Below are 18,144 nucleotides of genomic sequence, written 5' to 3' on the forward strand. Positions count from 1 at the left end.
AATATCAGACTGTTGCAAATAGACTGCACCAAACTCTGGCCCACAGTTATGAACCTATAATAACAGCAAGATAACCTTCCTTTCTGGTTTCATGAGATAAACAGCTTAACATCCTAAATAAGTTTCACAAATGTTATCTCAGCAGCAAAAAAAAAAAAAAAAAAGAGCATATTTATAAACTATGCTATGCATGTTTCACACTTTTCCTTTTATGGTTTTCAAATTCTGTCATTTTCCTTCTCCCTGTATCTCTTATACTGAACCCCTCCTCACCATAATTCAAGACCTTGACAACACCTCCTGGAGAGTGAAGATGGTATAATAAGGAAGCATGATGACATTTTCCCCAGTTATCATTTGACTCTACTTTCAATAATGGCATCTACAGATTGCAGGGCCTTTGCCTGGCCCAACTAAGCATGTATTATGACCCACTTTATTCCCCATCTTCATCACATCTGTCTTCTTTTAAGCCTCATAATATTGTTGTCACAATTGTTTTCTCTATTGTTTTTCTCATAATCCTCTCTACAATTCAAGATAATGATTTCTTATTGCATTTTTTACTGGTGTTTTTTCTCTCAGCCTTTCTGCCTTTGTCTAGTATTTTGTGCTTAATATGTACCCACTGTCTTAAGATATGGCATAAATATAGGGTTGCATAATGTTCTGGATGGTCTTCCCTGGTGGCTCAGTGATAAAGAATCTGTCTGCAATGCTGGAGATATGTGTTCAATCCCTGATCCAGAAGATCCCCTGGAGAAGGAAAATGGCAACCCATTCCAATATTCTCCCTGGAGAATTCCATGGACAGAGGAGCCTGGTAGGCTACAGTCCTTAGGGACACAAGAATCAGACATGACTTAGCAACTAAACCACCACCACCAATGTTTTGGATATTTCTGCTTGCTTTTCCAAGTCTGCTCTTCACCTTTGCCACTATGCTCTGTGCCTTAGGAGACTGACTGCTTTAACTGTCATTCATAATCCTTCACTCTCTATTCACTCTCTAGATTCTGGTTGGATTTTGTGGATGACTTTCAACAGCCAGATATTAGTAACTGGGGATAGAGAGAGACAGGGGTATTTATTTTGGGGGACTATAGTGACTGCATTCCTTTATCTAAGGCCATAGTTCCCATCACATGACATCTCACCCACACTATAAATTTTGCTGTTTTCTTAAAAGCTACCTCTACCTATCCTTACCCGTTCAACTGAAGAAAGGTAGAATCTTTCTGTGATTTCTAGTCCTGGGATTCATCACCACTACTTGTGAGTTTCAGACTTGCCCACAGCCTCTTAAACCATTTCTTCATAAAAGCCTCTTTGCTTTCTTCTCTGGGTGTGCTATTTCCCAAGACCCTGATTGATTACATCTGTTTAGTGCAAAACAAACAACAAAAAATGAGACTTTAATATGTGACCATCTCAGAAAACATGAGTTGGCTTCCTCAGTTTTAAAATATTATTTTTTATCTGTTTCATATTTTAGAGGATGTGTATAGAGTGCAACAGCAGCCAGGAAGCCTCATGGAATTCTGTGTAACCTTTTTAAAAATGGGATTTACCTAGCCTGTAGCTTTGGACTGCAAATTTCCCAAATTGCTTTGGAGATTTGAATCATAGAGCCTTGAAATCAGAACCAGAAGGAGCTTAATCTAATAAAATACTGATTTTTCCAGCTATATTAATTGGACACAAATATCTTGCAAATAACAATAGCTAGGACTTATCAGAAGCTTATCATATACATTGGTATAATTGCTTTACATTCATTTTGTTATGTAATTAGGACTATGCTCCTCCCTACAAAAAAAAAAAAAAAAAAAGGAATGGAACCTAACTCCAGGCTGTGGGGATTTTACTCTATGCTATAATGTTTGGCCCTTTCATTTGACAACTGTTAAGAGGTTAAGAAAATGAAAAGGGTACATACTGGGATATCCCAAGATGTCTTTAAAGCTTACTCACTGGAAATATTTTGTTTCTCTAATTATATTCACCACCTAAAAGTCCATCCCTAGTTAAATTCCCTTCATGGTGAACTGACTTGTGATGAGGCATTACTTTCAGTTAACATTTACTGAGCATTCATTAAGTATCCTCTAGGGCTTTCCTGGTGGCTCATTCAAGAGTCTGCCTACAATGCAGGAGACCCGGGTTCAATCTCTGGGTCACGACAATGCCTGGAGATGAGAATGGCAGCTCACTCCAGTATTCTTGCCTGGAGAATCCCATGGACAGAGGAGCATGGCAGGCTACAGTCTATGGGGTCACAAAAAGCCAGACACAACATTCACTTACACTCACCTGTAAGACACAGTTCTTTCAGTAACAGAGAGATGAACAAGACTAAGTCTGTGCCCTCAAAGAGCTCACAAACATGGACATCAACAAGGCGACTATGCAAATATAAAGCATAACCCAGGTCCTCCAATTTTTTTTAAATTATATTAATAGTTCATGAAGGAAACTTTGAAACCATCTAATCCACCCTGCTCATTTTACACATTAAACTCAACTCTAAATGACACATGTAGTGCCCAGATTTGTGAATTCATGGCCTCTTTAATGTTAAAATTTAAATGGCGACAAGTCCTCTTTCCTCATATTGAGGGAGTTATGTGTCTTACCAAATGTATGCAATTTGTCAGGGATTAAAAGTTTTATGGTCCTGTTCCACTCCTACATTTTTAAGAGCTCTTACCCTTATTGAAGTCTTGCTTTCTGCAACCATTCCATCCTCTGTCTCTGAGATGAACAAGACATGGAGCATAGTCCCCCATCTCTGGTGTCTAAGGCACTACCCAGAGAAGGCAGTTGGCAGTTTTGAGGGTAAAGGAGAGACACACTATTGCATACCAAACCACATAAAAGTTAATGTTGGACTTTATGGCTCATAAAAGTCACTTGGGTATTCCCTACGTGAGGAATTATATGGAAGAAATAGTGTAATGAGCTAGGCCTTGAAGAACAATAGGATTTATACACTTAGAAATTGGGAAAAACAGGGCATTTATCAAGGAAACATTAGAAACAAAGATAAGAATGGGGGTGGGATATGAAAAGTGATCTTTCATGAAAATACTTTTCCAGATTGTCCACCACTGTTCCTACATACACACGCTTCATCTGGCTGCAGTTGAGAGCTGCACTAGCTTAGGGATGTGGTTTTGCCACGTTGAGGATGCATTCATTAGTACTGTGGATGAGAACTTAGAGAGATGGTTTGGGGAGGGGGGCAGAAAATGGAGAACTAGTCAAATTAAATTTTATTGCATTTTTGAAGCTCAGGCTAGCTTTTGCACAGTTTGGTGTCATGAGTAAGCCTGGTCTGTTGGGAGATTGATCTGGGGAATTGGTTATACTATGTGTGGTGAATTACAGTGGGGAAAGGGGGAAAGAGGAATCCAACCGTGGTGGATTCCATGGTGAGCAGTGAGCTGTGCCTCCAAATGAGGGGAATGATGCTGGGAGTGCTAGCCACAGGCAGCCTTTGATTATCAGGCTTGCCATGGTTTGGCTTAGCTATCTTGGCCAAGGTCAAGTTTCTGACAGGAGCAGCTCACATCCAGTGACTATTTTATGCAGTACTATAAAGGCTTGCAGGGCTTCCCAGGTGGTGCTAGTGGTAAAAACAAAAAACAAACAAAAAACCCCAGCTACTAATGCAGGAGACTTTGCAGATGTGGGTTCAATCCCAGGGTCAGGAAGATCCCCTGGAGGAGGGCATGGCAACCCACTACAGTATTCTTGCCTGGAGAATCCCATGGACAGAGGAGCCTGGCAGGCTACGATCTATAGGGTCATACAGAGTCGGACATGACTGAAGCAACTGAGCATTCATGCACATAAAGGCTTGCATATCTTGTCCAAACTTGGGACAACTCAGAAAAGTCATCCTGTCTTCTGAACTTACTGTGGGGTCAGGCTGAGCTCAGGCTGCCCTTGGACTTGATTGTGGCCTGACTTTTCTCTCTGTCCACTCCTGCTTCCTTTTCTTCCCTTCCACAGATATTGATCCCAAGGGCAATTCTTAATAAATATCCTGCATCCTAAACTCCAACTCAGAGCCTGTTTTCCAGGGAAATCAATCTGTGACATTACTCATGATATGATTGCACTACTAGTCTAGATGATTGGCAATAGGACATAAATTGGAGTAGTGTCATTTGGAATAGAAAGGGCAGACATAACGGAGTCAGCTCATCCATTGGATGGTTTTGCAGTATGTAGACACCCTTGGAGACCTGTCATTAGGATTCACTAGGACCAATCTATGTGACTGCAAAAATGATTCAGCCTCGTCCATTCAAAGCATATGTGAGAACGTGAATGAGTGAGTAAATTAATGAATAAATCAACAAGTGAAACAGATGTGGCAAGTTCATTTATAGTTTCATGAAGAGAGTGAGACCAGAAGTACAGATTCTGCTCTTTGGAGGGCTATGGTAATAAGCCACAGAGAAGCTGACTGGCTGTTTTTGTCCTTGCATCTGATTCTGTTGTACTTGTATATACAAAGACTGTGATGAGGAAAGCAGTGCAGAACATTTTCAATGAGATATTTACTGTGCTACAATTGCAAGTCCCATGAATGCTAATCAGGGATTTGAGGTCCCCTAAATAGGTGCATCTTACCACAGTTCACTGCCAGCTGGGAAACCTGAAATGGCCCCTTTTCCCATTAAGACACTAACTTTATAAGAGGGTGCACTGAAGCTTCACCTAACCAGATACAAATATTTGTAACTGTAAAGCATCCAGGAATTTTTTTAACCAACACTTTTATTTTATGATCTAGTCAAAATATAGCAAGATGATAAAGAGAATTTACAATGAAGGAGCTATTTCTGTGGTAATGTGTCTCTTCTTATTACAGTTTGAGAGCAAATAAAACCTGAATAATTTTAAATATTGTAGTTGGGCACCAGCTAATTGTTTTTTTTTTATTCTATTAAGAAAATATAATTCAGAGGATAGTTTAATTTCTACACTGATAGAGACAACTTTCTACCCTGAGTATGTCCACAGCTCAGACATAACAGTTCTTAAACATTAAAATATAAAATATACTTAATGCTCAAAAGAAATTCGAACTGTGGTACTACAGAAGATCCTTGATAGTCCCTTGGACAGCAAGGAGATCAAGCCAGTCAATCCCAAAGAAGATCAATCCTGAATATTCATTGAAAGGACTGATGCTAAAGCTGAAACTCCAAGACTTTGGCCACCTGATGCAAACAGCCTACTCATTGGAAAAGACCCTGATGCTGGGAAATATTGAAGGCAGAAGAAGAGGATGACAGAGGATGAGGTGGTTGGAGGTTGTCACTGACTCAATGGACATGAGTTTGAGGAAACTCCAGGAGATGGTGAAGGACAGAGAAGCCTGGCATGCTGCAGTTCATGGGGTCACAAAGGGTAGGACACAACAGTGACTGAACAACAAAAGTAATTCATTTTTGCTCAATAGGTTATCATCAAGGCCATTTTTATTAATTCCACAAATATTTACTGAGTACTAAACATGTACTGAATATCATGCTAAACAGGGGGGTTTAAATTTATCAAAGAATAAAATCAGCCAAGAAGATGGGGAGGAAGAGGAAGGAGATGTCTAAAAGGAAGGGGAAAAGAGGGAATGTCTAAAAGGAAGGGGAAAAGAGGGAATGTCTAAAAGGAAAGAATTTTTTACATTGTCAATGTTCATGAGGGTTCAAATACAGTAAGAACCAAATAGCACCTATTAGATTTGATACCTGACTCATTATAAGTAACTTTTGAAAAGCAGTTTCTTCAGGAAAGAGGCCAGAATGTAGCAGTTTCATAATGAAGGAAGTGAACATAGCAGATTCTGAACAGCTCTCAGAGAGCTTGACATAAAGCACAAGAAAAATGTAGGGTGTGACTTAGAGAGAGGAATCAATGTAGAAGATTTTTTTTTTCAGTTATGAGAGAAGTGATCTATGCTAAGAGAAAAGAGCTAAGAGAGGAAAATTTGGAAGATACAGGAGAAAGACAAGACTAATAATGAAGTAAGAGGCTCCATGAGGCTGCCTGGGGTGACACTTTAAGGATAGATGTTGGCATCAGGTTTGGACAACAACCATAATAATAACAATGATGGTGACTAACAAGTATTGATCATTGCATGGCACACCTGCCTGGGTATTGCATGTTATTTAGTCTTCCCTCCAAAGCATTGTCAGATTTTTGTAATTATTATTTCATTTTTATAACCTAGGAAATAAGACACAAAGAGGAGAATGTAGGTGCAGATGAATTCTTAGGTGGGGAAAAGAAATTGATGTTTTACTGCTTATAGACCTCATTTTGGCCCTATAAAGCAGAAGGTAAGGAAATCTGCTGAGAATGGGGAGGAAGCTTACATGGTATAAAACAAGTTGGATTTTGAAGGCTGGAAATACTTGTGAAGGAGTAAGAGTGAGCTCTACCTAGACATCACAGAAGAATTCCTGACCAAAATCAGCTGAGTTTCAGGGTCATGAATTTTCACTGTTTCCAATCAGTTGTGCAGTATTGGCTCCTGGAAACAGAGCAGGTGAATGTTTGGCATTGACAACAGACTCACAATCTTCCTCTGTACATCTAAGAACTTCTGTCCTGGAGTTCATCAGTGTCAAGATGGTAGCCCATAGCCCTACTCCATCATCAAAGTTCCTTGACCCTCTCTACTTGAATTATGTTCCTGGCCACTTCATTTTAATTGCTCAGCCCATGGACATTTCATTAACTTTACTATGAAGCTTATTCACACATTATATGTAATGGGACCCCATTAAGATTCCAACTTAAACTTCCCATTTTACCCCAAGCTATAAGATTTTTCTTTTCTTGTTATGATCCCAGGTTTACTCATTTTATTCATTCACTGATGCTACCCAGACTACTGCCTCCCTATATTCTTGCACATGCCCTTTTCTGTCTAGATATACTCTTCTTTTTTTCTTGCCTGACAAAATTTGTTCCATATTTCAAAGTTATATCAACATCAGCTTTTCCAGGAATCCCTCCAAGTCCCCTTATCCTAAGCTTATTTTTAGTTATGTGTCTCCTAGATCGCTGCTCCCTCCCGGTTCTCTTTACAACTCTTCATATCCTACAAAGCAATGATTAGTTTGTTTTCTGGTGTCCCACATAACTAAATCAAGTTGGGGTTGTATTTTTGTTTAATGTCTGTATGCATGTAACCTAGCATAGTGACTTATAGTTTATCTGTCTATCTATTTATTATTATTGAGTTAAAACTGTATGTGTTTAATACTAGGTTTGAAGAAAAATGGAGAGATGCAGAAAAAGTATCAAAAAAGCTAAGGGTAATAAACTGGGCAAATCTGACTTATAGTTTATTAAATAATTGCTTGAAAAACACTTGAAAGATAAACTCAATTCATTTTTAACATTCACTTAAGACATAAATATTCCTCTACTCAGTATTGATTAACTTTTGAATCAGATACCCATTTATTGTGTAAGAATTTACTAAAACTAGCTTACCATGCCAATTTTTAGTAACCCACACCAATATTCAGACTCTTGATGCTGTGTGCTTAGTCGCTCAGTGGTGTCCGACTCTTTGTGACCCCATGGACTATAACCCACCAGGCTCCTCTGTCCATGGGGATTTTCCAGGTAAGAATACTGGAGTGGGTTGCCATGCCTTCCTCCAGGGGATCTTTCCAACTCAGGGATGGAACACAGGTCTCCCGCATTGCAGGCAGATTCTTTACCATCTGAGCCACCAGGGAAGCCCCCTGATGCTCTTATTTATGATTTCTCTAACAGTGATACATCACATGTAATTCCTGAGAAAACATCTCAATATTAATATCAGTGATATTGGATATTATGTGATACTGGCCTGAAAAAGTTATTATATTGTCCTTCAAATAAATTTATTTTTTTAATGTACTGGGTATCTAGTGCATAGTCTGCCTGATTTATGTTGTGTGGAATAACACATATAGAAACTAGGATAACAGGTCAATTATAAACAAACAGAACTCAAGAATAGCCACATGGAAGAGAAACATTAGGACAAGGTATGGGGAAAGGGTGGGGAGCTTTCCCAGCATCTCTGGGCACCTCTACTGATTCACCAACCCAGAAGCTCGGAAAGTATTTTTTAAGGGTATCATCTGTAGATTCCAAAGCTTTGTGCTAAGCTTTGCAACTATAGAGAATTTAACTATGAGACCCAACAGGGTCCAGCCTCATTCGCTGCATTCCTTCTGTCTGTGTTGCTCATCTGTTCTCAATGGAGATTAAATAGTATTTTCACCATTGATAGAGCATCTTGCTCTTTAGAAATGGTGATAAATATTTGGTCTTTAAAAGTTAAGTTTCACTTATCGAAGAGTTGTATAGCATTTCTAAGACAAAAGTAACAATATAGGAGTAACAGAGTAGTGCAAAAGTCTGAAGACGTTTAGAACTGCATTATTTAAATCTGGAAGCTTACGACGTAGCCCCACCTGATCTGCCGCTGTCTCCCTCAGCAACTGATCTCTGTACAGAGCTCACAGGGTGGCGGCCATCTTGAGACAAGAACAATCCGGTTCTAGCGTCACTGAGCTGCCTGCAGATGTCACTCAGAGATAAGGCCAATGGCCCTGCACCTGTCTTCTGTTCCTCTCTTTGAGCCGCTGTTCCCTCAGATAAAGAGGAAGAGAACTAACATTCTGTTGTCTATTATGCTGTCCAGTCTTATCATAAGTACTTTATTTTATGTCATCTCATCCTCACACAGTACTACAATGTAGGTATTCCTTAAAATTTATAGACTAAGAAACTAGGGGCTACTTACATTAATTATTAATAGTATTAAGGAGACCCCCTGAAAAGAGCACAGGCTTTGGGGTCAAGCATTGGCCTTAACCATTTCCCAAGATATTAGAGAGGCAAGCTGTTTACCCTCTCTAATCTTCAGTTTTTAAATATGTAAATACTGATAATAAACATCTCAGAGCATGATTTTGACAGTTAAGGTAACATATAAAGCACTTACCACAGTGCTAGGAACATAGGCATTACTAGGCAGATATGTGTGTGTGTGTGTGTGTGTGTGTGTGTGTGTGTATAATATGTAGAATCTAGTATCTATATGTATTTATTGTAGGAAAGTCAGACTCTCCTGCACTTACTAACCTGTTCTTGAGCAAAGGATTTAAGTTCTACAAGTTTCTGTTTCCTTAGTTGTAAGAAGGAGATAGTACAGATATTTGAAAGATACAATGAGGGGATTTGTGTAAAAGTATTTGCAATAATATTTTAGTGTTTTCCACAAAAATTACTGTAACTTCTATCATTTCTTCTATATCCAATACTTGTATTTCTATTAATTATTCCCAGATCTTTCTCCACACAATTTCATTTAACGCTCACAAAATCCTTGATATAATGACCTTTATTATCCAGTATTTAAAGATGAAGAAATTAAAGCTTAGGGAGTTTAAGTCACTTTCTCAGGATAACAGATCTATCCAGTGGTAGAGTAACTTGGTATATAAAGACACCTTACAAAGTAATTTGCCAGTAGAGACAAGACACGATGGCAGAAGTTAATTGTATCCTGTAACAGAATGGTTAATACTCATAAGCAAGCACTTGGAAATTTTCTCAACCTTTCATACTGAAGCTTCTTACCTCTGAATTAACAGGAGCTGTGGGCAGTTATGAGTATTCCAACATCACCTACCCTGGAAGGATTTCAGTTCACTGCTAAGGCAGTGGAGGAAACCTTCATAAACATGCCCAGACCAGTGGGGCCTAGACGTCGATGGAGGCTGTGTGAAGCGCTGGAAAGAGCCCCAACTTGGCTTCACATACAAGTGGACTAGAAACCAGCTTTGCCATATTGTGACTTTAGAAAGTTAGCATTCAGGACCTCACTTTTCTTAGGAATGACTGTACATTAATGATTTCATTAACTTGGTAGTACAAATAGTGACCCATAAGCCACATTTGCAAGAAAATAACTAGAAAGCCAAAACATGTCTGCAAACTCTCACTAGGTAGATGTCATTAAAATAATCACTCATCAGTGTGGGCCACTTTATGATCAAAATATCAAAACTGAACTAGAATTTGTTTCATGAAAGGCAGGAGAGCTAACATGAAGGTGGAAAGACAATCACACAAACTGTAATCTGAGGAATGTGAACAATACATTGCAATGTTGTTCTTCAGTCACCAAGTCTTATCTGACTCTTCATGACCCCGTGGACTGCATCATGCCAGGCTTCCCTGTCCCCTACCATCTCCTGGAGCTTGCCCACATTTATGTCCATTGAGTCGGTGATGCCTTCCAACCATCTCAGCCTCTGTCACCCTCTTCTGCCTCTACCTTCAATCTCTCCCCAGCATCAGGGTCTTTTCCAATGAGTCAGCTGTTCACATCAGGTGGCCAAAGTGTTAGAGCTTCAGCTTCAGCATCATCCTTCCCATGAATATTCAGGACTGATCTCCTTTAGGATTGATTGGTTTGATCTTCTTGCAGTCCAAGGGACTCTTGAGCATCTTCTCCAGCACCACAGTTCAAAAGCACCAATTCTTCAGCACTCTACCATCTTTATTGTCCAGCTCTCATATCTGTATGTGACTACTGGAAAGCCTTCACTATACGGACCTTTGTGGTCAAAGTTCTGTCTTTGCTTTTTAACACAGTCTAGTTTTGTCCTAGCTTTCCTGCCAAGAAACAATCATTTTCTAATTTCATGGCTGCAGTCACCATCCACAGTGATTTTAGAGCCCAAGAAGAGGAAATCTGTCACTGCTTCCACCTTTTCCCTTTCTATTTGCCACGAAGTGATGGAACAGATGATGTAATGTAATTTTTTAAATACTGAGTTTTAAGCTGGCTTTTTCACTCTCCTTCATCCTCATCAAGAGGCTGTTCAGTTCCTCTTTGCTCTCTGCCCTTAGAGTGATATCATTTGCATATTTGAGGTTCTTGATATTTTTCCCAGTAATCTTTTTTTTTAATTTGTATTTTAATTGAAGGATAACTGCTTTACAGAATTTTGTTGTTTTCTGTCAAATCTCAACATGAATCAACCATAAGTATACATATATCCCCTCCCTTTTGAACCTTCCTTTCATCTCTCTCTGCATCCCATCCCCCTAGGTTAATACAGAGTCACTGTTTCAGTTTCCTGAGACATATGGAAAATTACCATTGGGTATCTATTTTACATATGGAAAAGTAAGTTTCCATGTTACTCTCTCCATACATTTGACTCTCTCCTCACCTCTGCCCATGCCCATAAGTCTGTTTCTTATGTCTGTTTCTCCACTGCTGCACTGCAGATAAATTCTTTGGTACCATCTTTCTAGATTTCTTATATATGTGTTAGTTGATGATATTTATCTTTTTCTTTCTGACTTATTTCACTCTGTATAGTAGGCTCTAGGTTAATCCACCTCATTAGAACTGACTCAAATGCATTCCTTCATATGGTTGAGTAATATTCCATTTTTTACATGTACCACAACTTTATTATCTGTTCATCTGTCGATAGACATCTAGGTTGCTTCCATGTTCTAGCTATTGTAAATAGTGCTGCAAAGAACAATGGGATACATGTGTCTTTTTCAATTTTCCTTTCCTCGGGGTATATGCCTAGGAGTGGGATTGCTGGGTCATATGGTGGTTTTATTCCTAGCTTTTAAAGGAATCTCCATACCACCTTCCACAGTGCCTGTATCAATTTACATTCCCACCAACAATGCAAGAGAGTTCCCTTTTCTCTACACCCTCTCCAACATTTATTGTTTGTAGACTTTTTGATGATGTCCATTCTGACTAGTGTGGTCAGAGGTGATGTTTCATTGTACTTTTGATTTACATTTCTCTAATAATGAGCAATGGTGAGCATTTTTTCAGGTGTTTATTAGCCATGTGTATGCCTTCTTTGGGGAAATGTCTGTTTAGGTCTTTTCCCCACTTTTTGATTGGGTTGTTTGTTTTTCTGGTAACAAGTAGTATGAGTTGCTTGTATATTTTGAAAATTAATCCTTTGTCAGTTGTTTCATTTGCTATCATTTTCTCCCATTCTGGGGGTTGTCTTTTCACCTTACTTATAGTTTTCCTTTGATATACAGAAGCTTTTAAGTTTAATCATGTCCCACTTGTTTACTTTTGTTTTTATTTCCATAACTCTAGGAGGTAGGGCATAGAGGATATTGCTTTGATTTATGTCATCGAGGGTTCTGTCTATGTTTTCCTCTAAGAGTTTCTGGTCTTATATTTAGGACTTTAATCAATTTTGAGTTTATCTTTGTGTATCATGTTAGGAAGTGTTCTAATTTCATTATTTTACATGTAGCTCTTCTGCTTTCCCAGCACCACTTATTGAAGAGGCTGTCTTTGCCCCATTGTATATTCTTGCCTCTTTTGTCAAAAATAAGGTATCCATAGGTGCATGGATTTATTTCTGGGCTTCTTATCTTGCTCCATTGGTCTATATTTCTGTTTTTGTGCCAGTACCATACTGTTTTATTGACTGCAGCTTTGTAGTATAATCTGAAGTCAGGAAGGGTGATTCTTTCAGCTCCATTCTTCTTTCTCAAGACTGCTTTGGCTATTGTGGGTCTTTTGTGTTTCCATATGAATTGTGAAGTTTTTTGTTCTAGTTCTTGGAAGATGCCATTGGTAATTTGATAGGGATCACATTGAATCTGTAGATTAAATTTGGTAGTATAGTCATTTTCACAATACTGATTCTTCCTACTCAGGAACATGGGTTCCATCTCTCCTTCTGCTTATGTCATCTTTGATATCTTTAATCAGTGTCTTATAATTTTCTGAATACTGTGCTTTTGTCTCCTTTAGGTAAGTTTATTCCTAGATATTTTGTTCTCTGTGTTGCAAAGGTGAATGGGATTGATTTCTTAATTTCTCTTTCTGATTTTTCATTGTTAATATATAGAAATGCAAGTGACTTCTGTGTATTGATTTTGTATCCTGAAACTTTGCTGAATTCACTGATTAGCTCTAGTAATTTTCTTACACTATCTTTGGTGTTTTCTATGTACAGTATCATGTCATCTGCAAACAGTGAGAGCTTTATTTCTTCTTTTCTGATCTGTTTTCCTTTTATATCTTTTTCTTCTCTGATTGCTATAGCTAGGACTTCCAAAATTATGTTGAATAATAGTGGTGAAAGTGGTCACCCTTGTCTTGTTCTTGATCTTAGCGTGAATGCTTTCAGTTTTTCACCACTGAGTATAATTTTTGCTGTGGGCTTATCATATATGGCCATTACTATGTTGAGATAGGTTATATCTATGCTCATTTTTTTGAACGGTTTTAATCATAAGTGGGTGCTGATTTTTGTTAAAGAATTTTTCTGCATTTATTGAGAATATCATATGTTTTTTATCCTTCAATTTGTTAATATGGTGCATCATATTGATTGATTTGTGTATACTGAAGAATCCTTGCATCCCTGGAATAAACCAAACTTGATCATGGTGTATGAGCTTTTTAATGTGTTGTTTAATTCTGTTTGCTAAAATTTTGTTGAGGATTTTTGTATCTATGTTCATCACTGATATTGACCTGTAGTTTTCTTTTTTTGTGTTGTCTTTGTCTGCTTTAGGTATCAGGGTGATGATGCAATTTTTTGCATCATTTTTTGAAAGACTCTTAGGCATTTGGAGTCTTTTCACTAAATGTTTGATAGAATTCACCTGTGATGGCATCTGGCACAGGGCTTTTGTTTTTTGGAAGATTTTTTAAATCACAATTTTATTTCAGTGTTTGTAATTAGGTAGTTCATAATTTCTATTTCTTCCTGCTTCAGTCTTGGAAGATTGACCTTTCCTAAAAATCTGTTCATTTCTTCCAGGTTATCCATTTTGTTACCATATAGTTGTTCATAATAGTCTCTTATAATCCTTTGTATTTCTGCATTGTCTGCTGTAACCTCTCCTTTTTCATTTCTAATTTTGTTGACTTGATTCTTCTCTCTCTTTTTCTTGATGAGTCTAGCTAAAGGTTTTTCAGTTTTGCTTATCATCTCAAAGAACCAGTTTTATTTTTATTAATCTTTACTATTGTTTGTTTCATTTCTTTTTCATTTATTTCTGCTCTGATCTTTATGATTTCTTTCCTTCTGCTAATTTTGGGAGTATTTTTGTTTTTCTTTTTCCAATTGTTTTAGGTGTAAAGTTATGTTGTCTATTCGATGCTTGTTTCCTGAGGTACAGTTGTATTGCTATAAACTTCCCTCTTAGAACTGCTTTGGCCGCACCTCATAGATTTTGAGTTGTCATGCTTTCATGGCCATTTGTTTCTAGAAATTTTTTGATTTCCCTTTTGATTTCTTCAATAACCAGTTCATTATTTAGAAAAATATTGTTTAATCTCCATTTGTTTGTGATTTTTACAGTTTTTTTTTCCCCTGTAATTGATATCTAGCCTCATAGTGTTGTGGTCAGAAAAGATGCTTGATACATTTTCAATTTTCTTAAATTTACTGAGGCTTGATTTGTGACCCAAGATGTGGTCTATCCTCGAGAATGTTCCATGTGCATTTGAGAAGAAGGTGTATTCTTCTGCATTTGGATGGAATGTCCTGAAGATATCACTAAGATTCATCTCGTCTAATGGATCATTTAAGACTTGTGTTTCCTTATTAATTTTCTGTTTTGATGACATATCCATTGGTGTAAGTTGGGTGTTAAAGTTTCCTACTATCATTGTGTTATTGTCAATTTCTCCTTTTATGTCTGTTAGTGTTTTTTTTGTGTATTGAGATGTTCCTATGTTGGGTGCACAGATATTTACAATTGTCATGTGTTCCTCTTGGCCTGATCCCTTGATCATTATGTAGTGTCTTTACTTATCTCTTGTAATATCCTTTATTTTAAGGTCTACTTTTTCTGATATGAGGATTTCTACTCTAGCTTTCTTTTACTTTCCATTTGCAATATTTGCACTTTCAAATATTCTATATTGATGGAATATATTTTTCCATCCTCTCACTTTCAGTCTATATATGTCTCTACATCTGAAGTGGGTTTCTTGTAGTGGGTTCTATTTCCACTCAGCCAGTCTGTGTCTTTTGGTTGGAGCGTTTAGTCCCTTTACTTTTAAAGTAATTACTGATATATATATGTTTCTATTGCCGTTTTCTTAATTGTTTGTGGTTTATCTTTGTAGATCTTTTTCTTCCCTTTTAATTCCTGACTATATATGTCCCTTTAACATTTTTGGTATAGCTGGTTTAAGTAAGTAACTGAAGTCGCTCAGTCGTGTTGAACTCTTTGTGACCCCATGGACTGTAGCCTGCCAGGTTCCTCCATCCATGGGATTTTTCAGGCAAGAGTACTGGAGTGGGTTGTCATTTCCTTCTTTCCTTCTCCTTCTGCCATTTCATTCTTCTACTGAATTATCTTAACTCTAGTTTGTTTGAAAATCTTTTGATTTCTCCATCAATTTTGAATGAGAGCCTTGCCAGGTAGAGTAATATTGGTTATAGATATTTCCCTTTCAGTATTTTAAATATATCCCGCCATTCCCTTCTGGCCTGCAGAGTTTCTGCTGAAAGATCAGCTGTTAAACGTATGGGGTTTCCCTTGTATATTACTTGTTGATTTTCCCTTGCTGCTTTTACCATTCTTTCTTTGTTAGTTTGATTAGTATGCATCTTGGGCATGTTTCTTCTTGAGTTTATCCTGTATGGGACTCTTCACATCTCTTGGACTTGATTGACCATTTCCTTTTCCATGTTAGGGAAATTTTCAACTATAATTTCTTCAAGAATTTTCTCATACCATTTCTTTTTCTCTTCTTCTTCTGAGACCCCTATAATTCAAATATTGGTGTGTTTGATGTTTTCCAGAGGTCTCTGAGACCATCCTTAGTTCTTTTCATTCTGTTTACTTTATTCTGCTCTTCAGAAGTTATTTCCACCATTTTATCTTCCTGCTCATTGATATGTTCTTCTGCTTCAGATATTCTGCTATTGATTCCTTCTAGAGTATTTTTAATATCAGTAATTGTTCTGTGTATCTCTGCACATTTATTCTTTAATTCTTTTAGATTTTTGTTAATTGATTCTTGCATTTTCTCAATTTTGTTTTCAAGGTTTTTGATCATCTTTATTTTCATTATTCTGAATTCTTTCAGGGAGTTTGCCTATTTCCTCTTCATTTATTTGGACTTCTATATTTCTAGTTTGTTCCTTCATTTGTGCAGTATTTCTCTGCCTTTTCATTATTTTTTAAAACTTATGATGTTTGAGGTCTCCTTTTCCCAGACTTCAAGGTTGAATTCTTTCTTCCTTTTGGTCTCTGCCCTCCTAAGGTTGGTTCCGTGGTTTGTGTAAGCTTCATATAAGGTGATATTTGTGCTGAGTTGTTTTTTTTTTTTTTTTCCGTCTGATGGGCAGGGCTGAGTGAGGTGGTAATCCTGTGTGCTGATGATTGGATTTGCGTTTTTGTCTTGTTTGTTGTTTGGATGAGGCATCCTGCACAGGTGCTACTGGTAGGTGGGTGATGCCCGGTCTTGTATTCAAGTGGTTTCCATTCTCATGATTTGATACTCTGTAGAGTTAGGAGTATCAGAGAAGGAAATGGCAACCCACTCCAGTATTCTTGCCTGGAGAATCCCAGGGACAAAGGAGCCTGGTGGGCTGCCATTTATGGGGTCGCACAGAGTCGGACATGACTGAAGCGACTTAGCAGCAGCAGCAGCAGCAGGTTTAGGAGTTCCGTGGTAGTCTAGGGTCTTGGAGTCAATGCTCCCACTCCAAAGGCTCAGGGCTTGATCTCTGGATTATGGCAATAGCCTTCTGACTTGTCTTCCTGATTCTGCCTTCGCCAACTTCAGTTAGTTCTCCATCACATTCTTCATGATCCTGTGTTATCATAGTCTAGAAGTTAAGTTTGTGTGGATTTATCTACTCTTGAAGGAAAAGCCTCTGTACATGCTGAACTTTTTCCAATTTTTCATGAAGTTGGGAAATTAGTTCATCCTTCTCTTTCAGCTGCAGCTTCAGCATTAAGCATTGATTTTTCATTATATCCTGACAAATCCTTTACCAGCTAAATCAGGAGCTCCAATGCTAAGACTGCCTGCGAAAGGAATGCACTGTCTCCTGGCAATCTTGAATCCAGTTTGTAAGTCATCCAGCCTGTCATTTTGCTTGACATGCTCTTTGTATAAGTTAAACAAACAGGGTTACAATAAGTAGCCTTGTCCTACTCCTTTCTTAATCCTCAACCAGTCAGTTGTTCATACAGGGTTCTAACTATTGCTTCTTGATCTGCATGGAGGCTTCTCAGGAGACAGGTTAGAGGTCTGGTATTCTCATCTCTTTAAGAGTTGTCCACAGTTTGATATGATTCACATAGTCAAAGGTTTTAGTGTAGTCAATGAAAGAGAAGTAGATGTTTTTCTAGAATTCTCTTGCTCTTTCTATGATCCAGCAAATGTTGGTAATCTGATAAAATGAGATGCATCCAATTTGTTGAGATGAGGCAGTACATGAAAAGCTATTTCTTGTTTGTTTGTATGTGTGTGTGTGTGTGTGTGTGTGTTGTCTTTTATGCTTCATTATTACTTTGGTACTTATTAACCCAAATCCTCTCAATACTGCCATCTCAGAGTGGAGTGAAGGAGAGAGAGCTTTTGAGAAGGCATCTTCAGACAACACTAGAATAGTACTCACTCCTTTTGTCCTGAGGCAAAGTTCACAAAGGAACATCTCAATTCATACCTAGATCTATTCATGGGGGAAAAGTGCACTGACAGTAAAGTGTTCAGATATTTTCTGTCTCCAAGGCAGAGGTGTTTCACGATTTTTCAAGTTTCCTATGCTGCTTACCACAGGAAGAGAACGTGTTCGGCCTACATCTGCTGTCACAGCGGCAGCTGTTTCCCACCAGGTAACGTTAGTCTCTTGTGTATTTTACCCAGCACGAGTCAAGTCCTCAGGGCCTGGCCATCTTGAGACACTGACCCAATATTGTTTCTGGGCCTACAAAGCACATTTTCTCAGTAAGTGCAGCTTCCCTCCACACACCAACCTATCTTACAGACAGAGCATGCCCATTTTTCAGAGGAGAAATAAATACACTTGAAGAACTGCTTGGGTGTCATGAAAGGAC

The sequence above is a fragment of the Dama dama genome, chromosome 1 (assembly GCF_033118175.1).
Source record: "Dama dama isolate Ldn47 chromosome 1, ASM3311817v1, whole genome shotgun sequence".
In the NCBI taxonomy this organism is placed as follows: domain Eukaryota; kingdom Metazoa; phylum Chordata; class Mammalia; order Artiodactyla; family Cervidae; genus Dama; species Dama dama.